Source organism: Drosophila novamexicana, unplaced genomic scaffold, assembly GCF_003285875.2.
Source record: "Drosophila novamexicana strain 15010-1031.04,08,12 unplaced genomic scaffold, DnovRS2.1 tig00000564-arrow-pilon, whole genome shotgun sequence".
NCBI classification, from domain to species: domain Eukaryota; kingdom Metazoa; phylum Arthropoda; class Insecta; order Diptera; family Drosophilidae; genus Drosophila; species Drosophila novamexicana.
Window position 1 is genome coordinate 906549 of NW_020824810.1, and position 16793 is coordinate 923341.

The 16793-nt window shown below is 41.1% G+C and overlaps 2 protein-coding genes across 2 annotated transcripts in view; one reads left to right on the forward strand and one right to left on the reverse strand.

The window, feature by feature from the left end:
* Nucleotides 1-16793, reverse strand: part of LOC115762312 — a 34691-nt gene that overhangs the window by 9618 nt on the left and 8280 nt on the right. The window lies entirely within an intron of this gene.
* Nucleotides 2663-16793, forward strand: part of LOC115762085 (sex peptide receptor) — a 101368-nt gene continuing 87237 nt past the window's right edge. Inside the window, exon 1 of the mRNA XM_030704180.1 lies at nucleotides 2663-3943. The gene's annotated coding sequence lies outside the window, so the exon portion shown is untranslated. The remainder of the gene's footprint in view (nucleotides 3944-16793) is intronic.

The following is a 16793-nucleotide window of genomic DNA, read 5'->3' on the forward strand; positions in this document are numbered from 1 at the left end:
CAAATCGTTGCTGTACTGTTAATAACAGTATGTCAACTTTGGCTGCTGTTAGATTAACATTAACAGTAGCGTAACATTAACAGCAGAGCGAAATAACATTTTGACTTGATTGACTGCCAAAATGATTGATGATCAACACACAGCCCAAACCATAAGTGCTAGGCTGCTGAATTTTTGACAGAAGTTGCCTTTATGATGCATATATACCGTGCTTCATCGATTTTTGAAGTGACGGCACATATAAATATATAAAGCACCTAGCAGGCAGCGACTTTCTGTCCTGGACTTGGCTACTAATTATAAAATATTAATGTGCATGCATTTAAGCCCTCGGAGCTGACTACACGCCGCACTAATACACATTAATAATTACTAATTGAGTGCTCAATCTTATCAGAGCACAGCCTGTGCTGATAAAAGTGTTCGGGCAAAGTTTTGAACTGGTGAAAATGCAAAATATAAGCTAAAATGTTTGAGAAATATGCTCGATATGTGTATAAAATATGATATTAACAAGTCTTAAGCGATAAATAAACATTTTATCAACTTTCTATTTCACATGCCCCCTGCTTTAGTCAGCGCAAAGCTCACCTGTTGCGGCAGCAAAGCAGAAAATGAAAACCACAACGAAAACCAACCCAAAATAAAAACAACAACAACAAGAGCGAAAATAAGCAAAGTGAAGTGCGCTGATTGTTGTTGGGTTTCGCCTTATCAGTTCTATATATACCCTACACACACGCACACACACACACATGCATGTGCATGTGTATACTCTATATGAATAATTAGTAAATCCAGTCGCGACTCGCACGTTAATTGACTTTTAGCTATAGTCTCGACTCATAGTATATATGTATGTATATATATGTATATATTTTAGTTCAACTTGTGTTTAGTTGTCTTTATCAACCAGTTTATAAATAAAAAATAAATAATACAAAAATTGCCCAAAAATTCCATTGATAATGCCCGGCTGTTCTTATCACCTCTTTTCCCTTGTTGTTGTTGTTGTCGCTTACGCTGTAGATTCACCTGCGTCGCATTACTCACACATTCAGACAAACTGCCCGATAGCTGGGCACTTGTAAACTAACCCCCCCCCCCTCTCTCCCTCTATCTATCTCTCTCTCTCTCTCGCTAACACGTAGACGCAGAGTCGACGTCTTTGACGTCAGCTGTCGCAGGCAATTAAACCGTTTTTAATGTCATACGAAAGAGATTAGTGGGGTATCGTTTGAGAAGTACTCGCTACTCACGCTGTGGCGCCGTTAAAGCATCGAGTAAACATCAATTACATAACCTCACAGAAAAGCATTCACAATTGACGGTAGTCAAACGGTCGCCCGCCCGCCTACTGTGACTGTCTGTAAATTTGTGTGGCGCCAAAAGGAAGTTTCCACAAGTGCGACCATATATTAAAGGCAATTTCTGCATTGCAAACAATCTAAGCACATAAATATATACTCAAATACTTAATGTATGTATGTGTGTGTGTGTGTGTATGGGTAGCTTGTTGTGCTTGATTATCATATTACAGTTATGCAATATGTGTACATACATACATGTACATATATGAATAATTGAAGATTAATAGCTCAAATAATGTGTTTTTCATAGAATTTCAATACACTTTAATAGTAAATACAAAAAGAGTTTAGAGATAAGCGTAATCAACAAAAAAAAAAAATACTTGAGAGCCTCGCACAAGTTTTAGTTTTAGTTTCTATATTTACTTTAAAAGAAAACAGCAAAAATAAATAACAAATATTTAAATAACTTTACTATCACGACTTTGACTTTATTTAACGATTCGTAGTCGTTGTTGGTTTTTATTATTAGGAATTTAGCTTTAAGCAACCTAAACTTTGTCTAGATAGACGCACATACATACATACATACATACATATGAACACAAATAGCGCATATGGCGATTAAATACATATATATGTATATTTAGGTATATAATACGTATTTGCATGTGCAATTGCCTCTGCTGCTGTCGTATTTCCTTAAGCACTTTGTGTTCCAAAGTGCAATACGTAAGTAAATAGCGGATTATCAAGTGGAAAGAATACGCCTGGTCACACTCAGATGATAGGCTGAACGACGCGTAACAAGGCGGCCGCACGTCATACGAGATCTCTTTTGTATGCACTCCCTGACTGACAACCTCTCACTCACGCGTGCCCCTTATAACGCACACACACGCACAAACACACGAGCGCGCGCGGTGCCACCCACATGACACAGTGTGCAATAAGTACAAGGTACGCTCAATACGGCGCCACAGTCTGTCTGTCTGTTAATAATTGCAGCAGTACGTCATTTGCAGCTGCAAACAACGTGTACGAAAAAAAACAAAAAGTAAAACCCGAGCTTGGCCATTTGCCACTTAACAGTGGTTAATAATTTACAAGCGGCCCACATGTGTACTCGCAGCAATGTACTCAGTACTCAATGTATGTAAATACTCGGCGCGAATCGTGGCGGTTAAGAGACGTAAAATTCGCGAAAATGATACGGAATTCCGTTGAAGCCCGAATGTCTGATAAAAAAGAAGGCGAAGAAAGGAAATGACAACTAAAACACAGCAATGAGCACACACGCACGCACGCACAAGCAAACACATACACTTGCATAAGTAATTTGCATTGAATATGAATAGTGCAAATGCTCGCAAAACTCGTCGTACCTGTGACTCAGTCGCACTCTCTTGCTCTTGCACTCTTTTACTCGCGCTCTAATTGGCAAAATCTCGATAGTCACAATTATCGATAATAAGTATCGCAGCAATATCAGTTTTAGTGTCAAACAATTTGGGAATTAAAACCAAAAATATGACAACAAAAATGCGTTAAGGCGCTCGCGACAACGAACCAGCGACCAGCAAGCATGAAACAGTTAAAGACAACTAGACGAAGCAAGCTGAAAAATTCATTCAAAGAGCAGTGCCCAAGTGGCAAAAGCAACGCCAACAACAACAACAAAAACCAGACAAATCACTGTGTGTGCGAGAGTGTGCAAAAGAAAACGAAGAAGCGACGCAACGCGACGCGACTAACTGGCGAAAGAGCGGCGAGAAAACAAAAGCACATACACACACACACACGCAAGACTCGAAAGCCCAAAGACAGGCAGCAGCGTGTAGAAATGAGTAAAAACCGTACAATAATCAAAAAATTGAGCGCGCCAGGAAAAGGCACAGGCAGCAAAGCAGAAGCAGAGAGGGGGAGAGCGACAGCAAAACGTCAACGTCGCCGCATACCGCAATATTCGCGCACTCGCCGCCGTCCCGCACACTGTTGCAATTGTCAATCAAAAGTAAGCACAGGGTCGCCTGACGCTGCCGCCGTTGCCGTCGCCGCCGCCGTAACCGTCGCCGCCGCCGTTGCTGTTGAGAAAATGATCAAATCAAGCAAAAACGTAGCCCCCAACAACAACAAAAACAGGTGACGTGAAGTGGGGGAACACAACACGACGGCTGTCGCCAGCCTGTACCCGCGCTATTGTTGATTACGTACACACAAACACACACCCATGAAAACATGCATAAACACGCGCACGCACACACTCACAAACCCCCAGCAATAAATGTGTACATATGCGAATTTTTGCTGACTAAGGAAGGTCTGGGGAGCACCAGCAGCAGCACCAGCAGCAGCAGCAACGATAACAACAAAAGCATTTAAAACGTAGAAGCACAGCACAAAACGTAGCAGTGAAAAAAAAAGTGATAATAAAATAATAATTGCTACACACGCATACATTTGTATGTACATGTGTATGTATGTGCGATGTGATGCGATCGGCCGAGAGCAGGAGCGCCAAATGGCTAGAGTTGCCGCAGCTGTCTACACACGAACGAAAGAGGCTCTTCTCTTTGCACGCCAAGCCATTACACACGAGTGGAGCACGAGCAACCATGTGGCGACGTATGCATGTGAGTATTTAGCCTGTTTTCAATACTAGCCCCCCACAAATACAGCTGCATGTAGTAGTATTGTATGTGTGCGTGTGTGCACACAAGCAACATGACTAATCCAAACAACTTGACAACACTGTCGCCGATGCCGCGCCGCGCCGCCGAAGCCGCTGGCGTCGCTGTGGCCGCGCGCTGACGCTGCCTGTGCGCTTTGCTTTTGTGTATTATATTGAGTCAATTCACAAGAAACGAGGAAACCCGCCATCGTTGTCGTTGTTGTTGTTGCTTGAATTTGTTTATATTTTTGTGCGAGAGTGTGTGGGCATGTGTGCGCTTCAGTGGTGCTTGTGCATGTGTGCGTCTGTGTGTGTGTCTGTGTGTCAGTCAGGCTGTTGTGTGTGTGTGTAGCATGAATCAAGCTGAAAAATTTTAATAATTTTGCTCGTTTTGTTGTTGCCGGACTGCAAACGGGTTTAGCTTGTTGAATGTGCGCCTGTGTATTTGTGTGTGTGTGTGTGTGTGTGTGTGTGTGTGTGTGTGTGTGTGTGTGTGTGTGTGTGTGTTTCTATGTATGTGTGTGTTAGTGAGTGAGTTCATTGCTGGGCCTGGTCTGGCTGGGGCCTGCTACTTGTATTCAGCGACACAGACGATAATATGATGACACCAATACAAATGCAAGTGGCCACTTGGAGCTTTCTAGAGCGCTTGATAAGCAATTTTCTGTTGTTGTTGTTATTATTATTTTTTTTGCTCACTCTCTTCTGCTGCCTGCTGTTAGTCGCTGCGTCTCTGTCTCTGCCTGCCATTCGATGTGCTCTATGACGTACGCGCTGTTGTTGTTGTTGTTGTTGTTGCCGAGTCGCCCCCCGCCCGGCAACACTTGAGCGTTTGTCGGAAATCAAATTAATGCGATTAAGCAGCGCTAACGATCGTCGCTCTTCTTCATCGTTTCTTCCTCTTGCATTTACCACAAAAGGCAAAGGAATTACATGTGTATGCGTGTAGTTATGTACACACACACACACACACATGCCAAACAGAGTTGCCAGTTGCGCTTTTTTTCCGTCAAATCTGGCTATAAAAATCGGCGATACGCAGCAACTTTGGCTATTTTTTAGTATATTTTGTAAATAAATACTAAATGTTTCTTATTAGACTGACATCATTTCAGATGTGACCTTCATTCTAGCTCCCCTTTTCTGCATAGCTGGAGAATGCAACCCTTGCTGATTTGATTATTTGGTAATTTGGCTGCCAGTTTTTTTTATCACTTCGCATTTTTGTTTACTTTGGCTGGGGTTTCCAGTAGCTGGCGCATAGAATAAACAAATCTCGTTATAAATACACACGAAATTCGCACTAATTTGCTGATAAAAGTAATAAGAATCAGCAATACGTATAATTTTACCATGAGCTGGCGAATTTTTCCAGCTAACTGATAGTAAAAACGTTTCTTCGAACAGTTTTTTTCTTCTTATATTTTTATTTATTTTGGGCAACTTATCGTAGGCCTAACGAGTGTGTTCTTGGACAAGAGTTGAAAAGGTGAAGGTACGTTTCGAATTGATCGTTATTTATGATAAGATACGGTCACACTGGCATGCATTTATCATGTGACTACAAATGCAGCCCTGTTAGCAAAAAGATGCTTCCCTATCGGAAAGAACTTAAGTAATTTAAATTGAAATGGAATTTAATTAATTAACAACTATGCTGGACGGCATGCTCAGATCGACTAAGCGCACATATATATATATATATATATATATATATATATATATATACTTATATTTATTTGGGTAACTAGAAATTGGCAAGAGTTTTGTTGAAATTCATTTTTGTAGCGCGGAAATTCCCAAATGTTTGACGTCAAGACAAAAATATTTGTAAAAATCTAGGCGAAATTTGCACCAAGAAAAAAAGCTGGCCAGTGCCAAGGTTTCAATTGAAACACAAATATATTTCGATATACATATATATATATATACATATGTATGTAGATATATGTTTATACTATAAAAGTCGTCTGATTTTTGGCACTGCACTTTGAGTATCTAGTATAGATCTTGTGTGTATGCACATATGAAATGAATGCAGTTCTTAGTTTTTGCATGGAACATTTAACAAAAGATATAAACTTGAATGAAAACGCAAATAATGCTAGAAATGCAAAATGATTGCATATATTTCAAGAAATTGTCTATAATTCATGAATTGCCTTTAAAAAAAAAAACCATTTAATAGAGAAGTTCAAAAGCCAAGAGATTATACGAGTTATACGTGTAGTATTCAAAATAAACAGAGAATAAATAGAGAACCAGACGATAAAAATAGCATAATATATGCGAGATACTGTGCCAAAAAGTGTTAAATAATTGTCAGACAAAACAATTTGAGCAAATGTTCGATTCGAGCACTAAAGATATATGTATATATATAGATATATCTGCTGATCTATGAGCTTGTGTATGTGTGTTCACACATTTAGCTTTTGCTTTTCATTTGATTTCGGGCTTTTTCTTTGTTTTCATTTTTACACTTTTCGCATTTATTTTTAAATGCCCAACTACGTAAGACGGCATTCAAGTGTTTTTATTTAGCCAGTACGCAATTTCGTATAGATCTCTATGATGGATCTACAACTAGTTAATTATAGATGTGTCTATTTGGCATTTTAGTTAGCACGTTTTTCGTGATTGTCTTATGACAGCCGCTTCTTATATATATACAGTGAAAACTATTAAATCGAACTAATTTATCTCTAAATTTATTCAGATTTCGCAAATTTCAAGTTTCGTTTTTATTTATCATAAGAGGAATACATGGAATTTAAGGCAGCTGGAAAATAACATTCTACTACTACGTAATCGTTGTCCATTCAAGCGTGTTTTCACTGTACTTTGCCGCCCCCCTGTCGAATGCCCCAAGGCGTGGCATTCCCATAGAAGAACAATTTTTGGATTAATGTCACGGCCTTAAAAACTTGGTATTAAATCATTTATAAATATTTTGGTCAAAGTCATTTTCGGTCAAATCAAAAACAAATATAATTGAAAGAACTGTGAATAACATATATATATAAAAATATATACAAATTTTAACATTTCTCAAATTGTGCATTCAAGCGCAAAAATCTTCTGAGGACAGACATACAAAATAATAATAATATACGAAATTCTTCTTTCATTTATTATTATTACTATTTTTTTTTTTTGGCAACCGAAGGACGGAAATGCTTAAAATATTGTGTGTGCGTGTGTGTGTGTGTGTATTTTTGCATATTAGCAAAAAGTTGAAAAAATCAAATGCGAAATGTGACACATGTAAAATACCCTTTACTAAAGCTTAAACTTAAATTCATTTGCATATGATTCGAATTTAATGAGGGTATTCCCTTGAATTAAAATAACTTTTGCCTCAACATAGATGTCCAGAAATACCCTAGTTTTGTCTTTCAGACAATTGGCAAACGCCTTAATAAAGTCGCCAGAGCTGCAGTTAGGGTATTATTATGATATTTGTTAAATTAAATACGCTTACGTAGCGTGCACAAAATGCTTGCCAAACGGGTATTTATTTTGTTTTCTTCTTCTTCTTCTTTTCTTTTTGTCTGTTTCGCTAGCTGCCGCCCCCTTTTGGGGCAAAACGGGGGCGGCGACGACTAAAGCGTAAAACAAACAGAAATCTATAGTTAATGGATGTGTGTGTGTGTGTTCGTGTGCGTGTGTGTGTGTGTGTGTGTCTGCGGCTGATGATGCGCACGCTTGAATAAACAGTTAAAATCGTGTTGTCTCTGTGTGTGTGTGTGTCTTTTTTCACGCAAATAATCAACGTCTGGCTGTTGGAATTTGCGCCCACGCAGCGCTTCGAGCATCTGTAAATGTATCTGTATCTGTTGCCATTTATCATGTGCGCATCTCGCATCTGTGTGTTGTCAAGGTCAGGGGTTGCCTAAGCCCAGGCCCAAGCCCATAAAAACATGTGTCGTAACATTCGTAGCAGGGCATTCCTCACTAACACACACACACGCACGCACACAGATAGACGGGACATAACTGTTGCACACTTAATTGTTCCCACAACGCTTGGGCATCCCTCGCTCTCTCCCTCTCCCTCGCTCTCTTTCACTCTTGCTTTGCTAGGATGAGTGTGCCCAGATAAAAACACCCCACAGCGCTGCCTTTTGTTTTGCTCTTAAGTGGATTTCCACCTTTCGTCTCATTGTTTAGCTGCTTTGTTCTATGCCGTTTGCCTGCCCTTTGCTGTGTCAATGACGTTGCAAGCCTTTTGTCTCGCTCTCGCTCGCGCTCGCTGACGTTGTCTGCGTTGTCGTCGTCGTCGCTGTCGCTGTTGTTGACGGCAGGTATCCTGGCGCCGGCTTAATTTACGTTTAGTTCGTCGTCGCCTCGCAAGCAGGTATAGAGCGAGAGCGACAGCGAGAGCGTGTGTAAGTGAGAGAGAGCACGTTGAGAGAGCGCAGCGTATTTAGTTCAAGTCCAAAGTGTTCCTTATTGCTGCAACGTGAAATTGAGCGCACAGCATGACACATGCTCATGCATTTACACGCATTGCCTCTCTCTCTCTCTCTTTCACTAACCTGCTGCTACTCACCCCGAGCACATTTGTTTTGTTGTTGTTGTTGTTGTTGTTGCTTGAACTCAGCAGAAGAAGAAGAGGAGGAGGAAGAAGAGTAGTAAGATGAACAGACCTCAAAATCACGACGACCAACGCCACAAAACAACTACAACTAATACAGCGGGGGTTGCCCTGTTTATTGTTGTTGTTGTTGTCATTATTATAGTTCTTGTTGTTGTTGTTGCTGTTCTTTTTGTGGCGCGCTACAAAACGTCGCTGCCGCTGTCGCCGCCGTCTCTGCCGCGCTGCTTTGGCTTTGACTTTTGTTTATTTTGAATTTTCACTGAATTTCTTGGAATTCCTGCACTCACACTCGGTCATTACGATTTGTTTTTGTTTTTGCTTTTAATTTTCTAATTAAATAAATATTAATGCGCGCACACACACAAACACACGCACACACACACGTGTATGTATGTATGTATATGCCAGACGACTTTTGCACTTTGTATTTTGGTTATTCGATTTATTTAGCATATTTTATGACATTCATTTTCGTAGCTCAGCTAAAATACTCAACTACTCAAACTTTAACTCAATTGAATAACTCACTTTGCCATTGCCGCTCTGATCTAATTTGATTAATTCAAAACTTGTTGGGTACGCACTGGCACTTGCACTCGCATTTGCAGTCGAACTCGTACTCTCGCCTACACGTTTGCCCGTTGCCGTTGTCGTGGTTTGTTTCTTATTATTGCTATTTGTTTATGTTACACTATTCATGCCTGCGTCTATCGCGTTATTCGTTTTTATTTTATTTTATTTTCTTTCTTCTTTTCGCTACGCTGCGCTACGTTCTGTTCCGTTCCGTTCCGGGCAGGCCAACTTAACAGCACGACGTTCGATCTTCGAATGTTCGATCAACTGTTGCTACTGTTGTTGTTGCTGCTGCCGCTGCCTGTCGACGTCATCGTGTGTGCGAGCGGCTGCGGTTAGATTTACAGAGCGCCCAAATGTCCAGCTCTGCTTGTGCAGATAAATGCCTGAGCGTGTGTGTGTGTGTGTGAGAGTAATTTATGGGTATGCTCACAAAGCGCACAATTGAAACCATTTAAATGCCTTGCTAAATATGTGTTGTATTAGCTAATGCCGTATTTTGGCCTGCATCGATGCTGAACCGGCCCTGTGTTCTGGTTCGTACAAACATATGTACTGGTCGCCGACAACAACAACGGCGACAGCAAGAACAACAACAACAACTAAAGCTAGTCAGCAAGTGCCAAGTCGTCGGCTGTTGCCCGTCGTGCCTGCTGTGTGTGTGTGTGTGTATGCGTACGGCGAGTATAATTGTGTGCGTGTGTGTGTGTGTGCTTGTGCATGCTCTGCTTGTTGCTCAGGGAAGCCCCAAAACACCCCGCGCGCAAATTTTTCTATTGTTGTTTTAGCATGAGCAAAGGCGAATAAAAGAACTCGCTGCTTGGGGCTGTTGCTTAAATGAGCGAGCGCCGTCGCCGCGTTCTTGGCTTATTAGATCAATTGACTTTGTTTTTGTTTTGTTTTATTTTTATTTATTTTTTTTTTGGTGCGCCATTTTCTGTTGTGTCGTTGAAGGCGTCGAGGCCGGAGGCGTTGGTCAGGGGGGAGGGCGACTATATTTCTGCTGGTCTTGCGTCTGTACAGTTTTTGCGTTAATTTATATCAGATTTTAAATTTTTTTTCGGCGCTTGCCAATTTGTTTTTGTTGGATGAAAATGCGATTTTGGTGTTGATTGATATTTTATTGGGTATGTGTGTGTGTAAGGGTTGAGTATTGCGGCGAATAGCTGGCTTTAGAAGAGGTTTCTCAAGTGCTGATTAAGATTTTATAATCGTTATCAACGAGGCTTATGTAGTTAAATATGTTATCGGGTTATCGATAAACGCAACATGCACTTGGCTTGCCTTTAGGCAGCTATAATCTAATCGGTTAATCGATTTCCGATAACATTTGTCAGAGTACTGCATTTCGCTTGACAACAACAAGCAGAAAGTCCCGTTCAGTCTAGAGGTCCAAATACCAACGCAAATCGAACGGAAGCGTATCGATAAGACGTCCTATCGGGAATGCACATCAGCAAGCGCACAAACAGAAATAGTTTTAATGTGCATACATATGTAAACATACGTATGTATGTACATACATACATGCACATCATACAAATGCAAACATACATACATATATACACATATTTAGACAGTTGACGTACGATAAGGCTCGACAGCAACAACCGTTGATGATATCACAAAAAAGGTAAACAATCTAATCAATAAACACAAAGCCATGACGAGCCGCGTCTACGCACATACACACATACACATGTACATACATACATGTATGCCTATCTGCTTGTAATGTGAGCAATCGCATAGTCGAATGGGCCGATCGCCCCTCGCTGCGCCCCCTTTCGTACGTACACGCGACGATTGATTACAGGCAATAAAACGTCTTTCGAACCGATTGACTTAAAAATAAACACAGACAAACACACACACACACATGCTGAACAATTAACACAGCTGTGTGTGTGTGGGAGAGAGGGAGAGAGAGCAGGGCAGCGGCTGCCTTTGCAATAGGCACAAGTGGCCCCAGAACTGCAGCGTTGACGACGTCTTATTCATTCACGCATTGAGTAATCGATATACACACAGACACACACACACACACACAAACACACAGGCGAGTAAGCGCCAAATGAAACCATTAAGCGCAACATAAAACAGCCGTCGAACGCGAGAGAGCGAGAGAGAGCGCGAGTGAGCGCGAGAGAGCGCGAAACGAGAGACGAAAGATGGAAGATGGGAGACATTGCAACCAGAAGCTATATACGGTTCGGCCAGTGCCGCCAAAGTGGCGGCTACAGCGCAGACGGACAAGCAAAGCACAAACAATCAGTGGAGCCAAAAGCAACAACAACAACGACAACAACAACAGCGACGTCGACGACGACGACGTGATCATGTCTGGACAGTTCAGCAATGCTGGCGACGTTGTCGGCTCCAACTTTGTTATTATTAACGCTCGTGCACATGCCCCTCAAACAACTGCCCACGATTTGAATGTATGTATGTAGTTGTTGTTGTTGCTAGGACAGGTTTGAACTCGGCTTGTCGAAGTTGCCGCTTGCGTCGATATTAAACGTAATCAATAGAGTTGACTTCTTTAATTGAGCAGCAACGTCGTGAAACGCACGACGAAAGCGAGGCGACAATCAAAACTAATTGAAAGCGCGAGAGGGTGACAGGGCGGGCGGTAGAGAGAGACAGTGGGAGTGCAGGGCGAGAGAGAGTCGCCACTTAAGTGTGACCAAAGTTTGGTGTAAACACACATTCCTTTGTATGCATGTATGTGTGTGTGTGTGTGTGTACGCATGATGACCTGTTGAGCTCTGAGCATTGAGCATTTGTCCTCTCGCCTCGGCTCATCGGGTGACTGGCCAAAACTTTGAGCGGATGTCAAAGAGCTTTTGACAGGCTAAAGTTGAGGCTGCGTTACGCCCAATCAAGCTCAAATACAATAACGGCAAATGCATAATCATGTCTTGGCTCATTGGGCATTGCATAGTTTAGGGCGTTCTCTCGAGAGAGCTCGGTTGATTAAATAAAGGATATGCTTAAAAAACTATGGAATTGTATGCTTGAGAAAGCTGCCTTAACGTTTATTTGTATACCCATGGCAAATGTGTGAACAAGGGGTATGCAAGACGTGTGCAAAAGTATGTAACAGGCAGCAGAAAGTATCTTGGACTCGATTCATATCTCAGATATTGCTTTGCCCTGCTGGACTAATATGCCTGGGGTTAGAATGGGGCATCTTTTATGGCTCTGACCACGGATATGCGTCAGCACCTAGAAAAGTTTGGACCTGAGTCAACATTGATCAACCTAGACAAAAGTTTAGTCAAATGGCCAAAGTGCGCGCCCAAAAAATGTGCATATACGAGATAAAATTGGAGACACAAAGTCAAAGTCGACACTCGTTTCGAACAGGCCACTAAAGTTGGCTATTATAATATGTTGATTGCTCATTTGTTGACACGCAACGTTTGCCGTGTGTCTATTTTAAGACACAATCACAAAAAACGAAACAAAAACTGGAAATAATGATTTACCGCAGCGCATACCAGCTAAAGATACCCTGTAGCGCAATACGAAATGCCTACTCTAGCTGCACAAGGAGAAAAACTGGCATAAATCGACCGAGAACATCTTAAACAGTCTTAAATGAAGTACGAACTGCAGAGAAAAGCTTTTGAATTAAGTACGCAAATACTTTTTTAAAGAAATTTACATGCTTGAAATAAGCGTAATGCCTCAAGCGCAGAACGGGTTTTCTTCATTTGAGCATCGATTTTGAAGGAATTAAGCAAAAAGTTCTTGAAATAAGTAATTTCGATCTTAGTTTAAGGAATTTCAAACTTTGTATGGTGCACAATTCTTCAACTCTTCAGTTGAAGAAATTTTGTATTTGGAATTTGAAATTTGGAAAATTGTTGATTTTGTGAAAGTTTCTTTACCGTAAAATCACAGTTACTCCAGTCGTGTATACCCCTTAAGCTACAGGGTATAAGCAGTGTCAATTTCGGTTAATATTTGCACAATTCAACCAAACAAAAACAACAACAATTCTCAATATCTGCATGTATATGTGGACATATATATGTACATGTGTATCTCTCTCGTCTATGAATGACGATGGCTGCCCGACCATAAAACTAGTTAAAACAACAACAACAACAACAACAACAACAACAACAACAACAACGACAACAACAACAACAACAACAACGACAACAGCAATCGCTAAGTGCGCGCACGTCATGAGCATTTGCATATTTGTATTTTGTATTTCGCATATTGTAGATAGATACGTGAAATGTATCTACAGTCATGGCGATTGAACATTGGCAGCTGACTGCGACTGGGACTAGGGTTGGGGCTGGGGTTGGGGCTGGGGCTGGGGCTGGGGCTGGGACTGGGACTGGGTCTGGTGCTGGTTCTGGTGCTGGGGCCGTGCTCGACTGCCAATAGCAACAAGATTTTTCGATCATACGCAGTCTGACAGACAAACAGTCGAATTGACTGACACACAGCGACACGACAGCGTGAAAAACGTACTGAAAACAACATTATTTCTCAGTTGTTGGCAAATTTTTAAGTTAATGTATTTTTAGTAGTAGATGTATTGGTACACCTATAGTGGGAATATCTTAAAAGTTTTGTTGGAGTTTGCCAAAGCCTCGTTTAACTAACTGACTGACTAACTAGCTCATTGACTCCATAAAAGTTAAACACTGTGCGACATACAGCTTGCTAGCACTTAAGGCTTGAGCTGTATGCTGTTCATCAATCATTTGAGCTCGTCAATCAGATTGAAAACGTGATTTATGTGCTGTATTCGCGAGCTTAACTCTTCATAATGTTACAAAAGCTAAACACTTTGTTATATACAGCTTTCCGGCTCTTAAGTCTTCAGCTGTACGTTCTTCTTCAATCAGTCAAGCTCGTCAATCAGATTGAGAACATGATGTAATGTGTTCGCATTGCATTCAATTTCATGCTGCTGTGTTCGGGCTGTTAGAAAAGGCGCAAAATTAAGAATCTAAAACACATTTACCATGTGCTGGCCTCCCTGAGCGTAAGTGTGTGTTTAGTGTGTGTGTGTGTGTGTGTGCTTGCCCTGGCGTCGCACAGTGTTGTCTATTGCTCGATTATAATTCTCTGGCACTCTGTAGTTCGGTGTCTCTGTCAGATTGTTGTTGCGACCAGGCATCAGCGCAGCGTATGAGTTCATTGTGTCATGCTGTTGTGTGTGTGCGTGTGTGTGTCAGTGTGTGTGTGTGGCTGTGTTTGTGGGGTTATGTGTGATGTGGACTCGCCTTGGCCGCTGCTGCTGTTGATTGGGAATCGCCAGTTGGGCGACTAAGAAAGAGCTTTGCGAGGCACGCAGATACTTTTATACACACGCACACACACACAGACACACACATGCACATTCCTGCCACTTCTTGTTGTATGAATTTGGTTTTATATTAAGCAGTCGAGCAGCTCGACGATCGCAGACTTGCGACGCCAATGAAAATATGCTGTGAATGTTCAGCTGCTGCTGATTGTCTTCGCAAACGTATCTGTATCTGCATCTGTATCTGTAGCTGTATCCGTGTGTGCTCTGAATGTATCTGCAGCTTTGCGCTGAGCGTATTTGCATTGTGGCAGCTGTTGCGGCATGCTATTAGATAGTTTCGCATTGCCCCAGACAGCAGCGAGACAGCTTTAATGACTTGCCTCAATGGATTTGCGCTGCGTTTTACCTGCAACGGCAACAATCCCAGCGCCTCAGACTGTTTGGCATCATTAAACTGACAGATTTAGCGGGTAAAACCCATAAAATCATCAATAGAAACGCGCACGCAGGCAGCTAAGCTAAGCGCCAACAGATACTTGACATTTGGGCGCAGGGAAAATGGGAAAAACGGCCAAAAGGGAAAAGGGAAAACTAAAGCCACTTGACTGCAAGCAAGGAACCGAGCCGAGCTGGCCGTTAAACGTTGGCTTAGCGCAGATCCCGGGCTGCCAGGTCCTGGGCTGGCAGGTCCTGGGCTGGCAGGTCCTGGACTGGCAGGTAGCTGCCTGCCGCGATCCTCAATTGCTTCTGCGGAAAATCCCGGGCCGTGTCATTGGCCAGGCTCTCGAGCTCTCGAGTGCATGGGCTTAAGGCACAAATGTTATTGCAATCGAATATCCTTGCACCTTGGGCAACGCTCATCCTAATTAGATTTGAAGTGTTCTCGGAACAATAATTAAATCAATTTACGAAATAGCCAGAATAACGCGCAGCGTTGTCAGTTGTGTACACAGCAACAAATCTAGTTTGTTCTTAAATAATTGGACAGTTTATCTAAATTTAATAAATTAAACAGAAAATTAGAAAAGTTCTTAAGGATTGAAAATAATTGGAGTAGAAAGAAAAAACGCACATTTATTAGTTGCAAATAGTTTGCATATAATAAAAGGAACATTTATTCTCTTGTGGGGTATTATATTAGAAATTTCAAATGGTTTTAATACGAAGATTTAATACCCTTTCCGACGGTACGACTGTTCATAATGCTCATGATGACAGAGAAAATAGTTAATGCCGAATATAGTTAAGATATCTTGAAAAACAACAAAAAATTGTTGCATACGGCAACTTAATTTTCGACCGATTGTTCCTATGGCAGCTATATGCTATAGTCGTCTGATATTGATCGGATTTTGGGTATAGTATATAAAAAGTTAAGTAGAAATAATAATTGCCAAGTTTGGTTAAGCTATCTTTATAAGCAAAAAAGTTGTGTTAAACTTTCAAATTGTTCTCATTTAAATATTGTTTTATTGATTTTGTAAAATTGACAATTGAAGAGCAACATTTCTTACAGTGCAATACAATTAGTTTGCAAAAGTTTCCCAGAAAATCCATGCTAAATTTGATTTTCCATTCGCACAAATTTTGTATTTGAATTATTGAACTTTATCGCAGGTGCGATTGTTGCCCTTTTGGGCCAATTTCAATTGAATTGCCCCGTGGCCCATATAAGCTATACATATGCATATATGTGTATATATGTGTGCATGTGTGTGTGTATGCATGTGTGTGTATGTGTGTAGGCTTATAAAATCGCTGAGCACCATATCATATCTACGTCACGTAGCCGGCTATCAGCTAATTTGATAATGAAAGTGAAATGGCAAACGCAGCTGGCAAAAAAATATAAATAAATAACGGTCGGGCCAATAAAAAAAAGTTCGTAAGACTCTGCTATATATATATATATATGTATGGCTGCCAGCAAATAGAGTATGGCATGCTTATGCCATAATCTCTTGTTGATACGCGGCCAGAAACGTAATAAATTCTTTAGAAGTGTTGCGTTTTTTTTTTTTTTTTTTTATACCCTGAACCTATTGAAAATGGGTATAAGGTATATTGTATTTGTGCAAAATGCAAATGTATATAACAGGCAGAAGGAAGCATCTTCGACCACATAAAGTATATATATTCTTGATCAGCACCAATAGCCGAGTCGATCTAGCCATGTCTCGGTCAAAAATCTACCGATTTTCATTGGGCTTGGCTTTTTATTCATGGTTTTGCCTCTAGAAAAATTTGGCATTTAAATCTGGCAACGTCATTTTTTGTCCACATTCATGTAAAAATCATTAGCTCCAAAATCCTATATAGACATGGGTCCAAATTTCCCACATCCGTAACTCG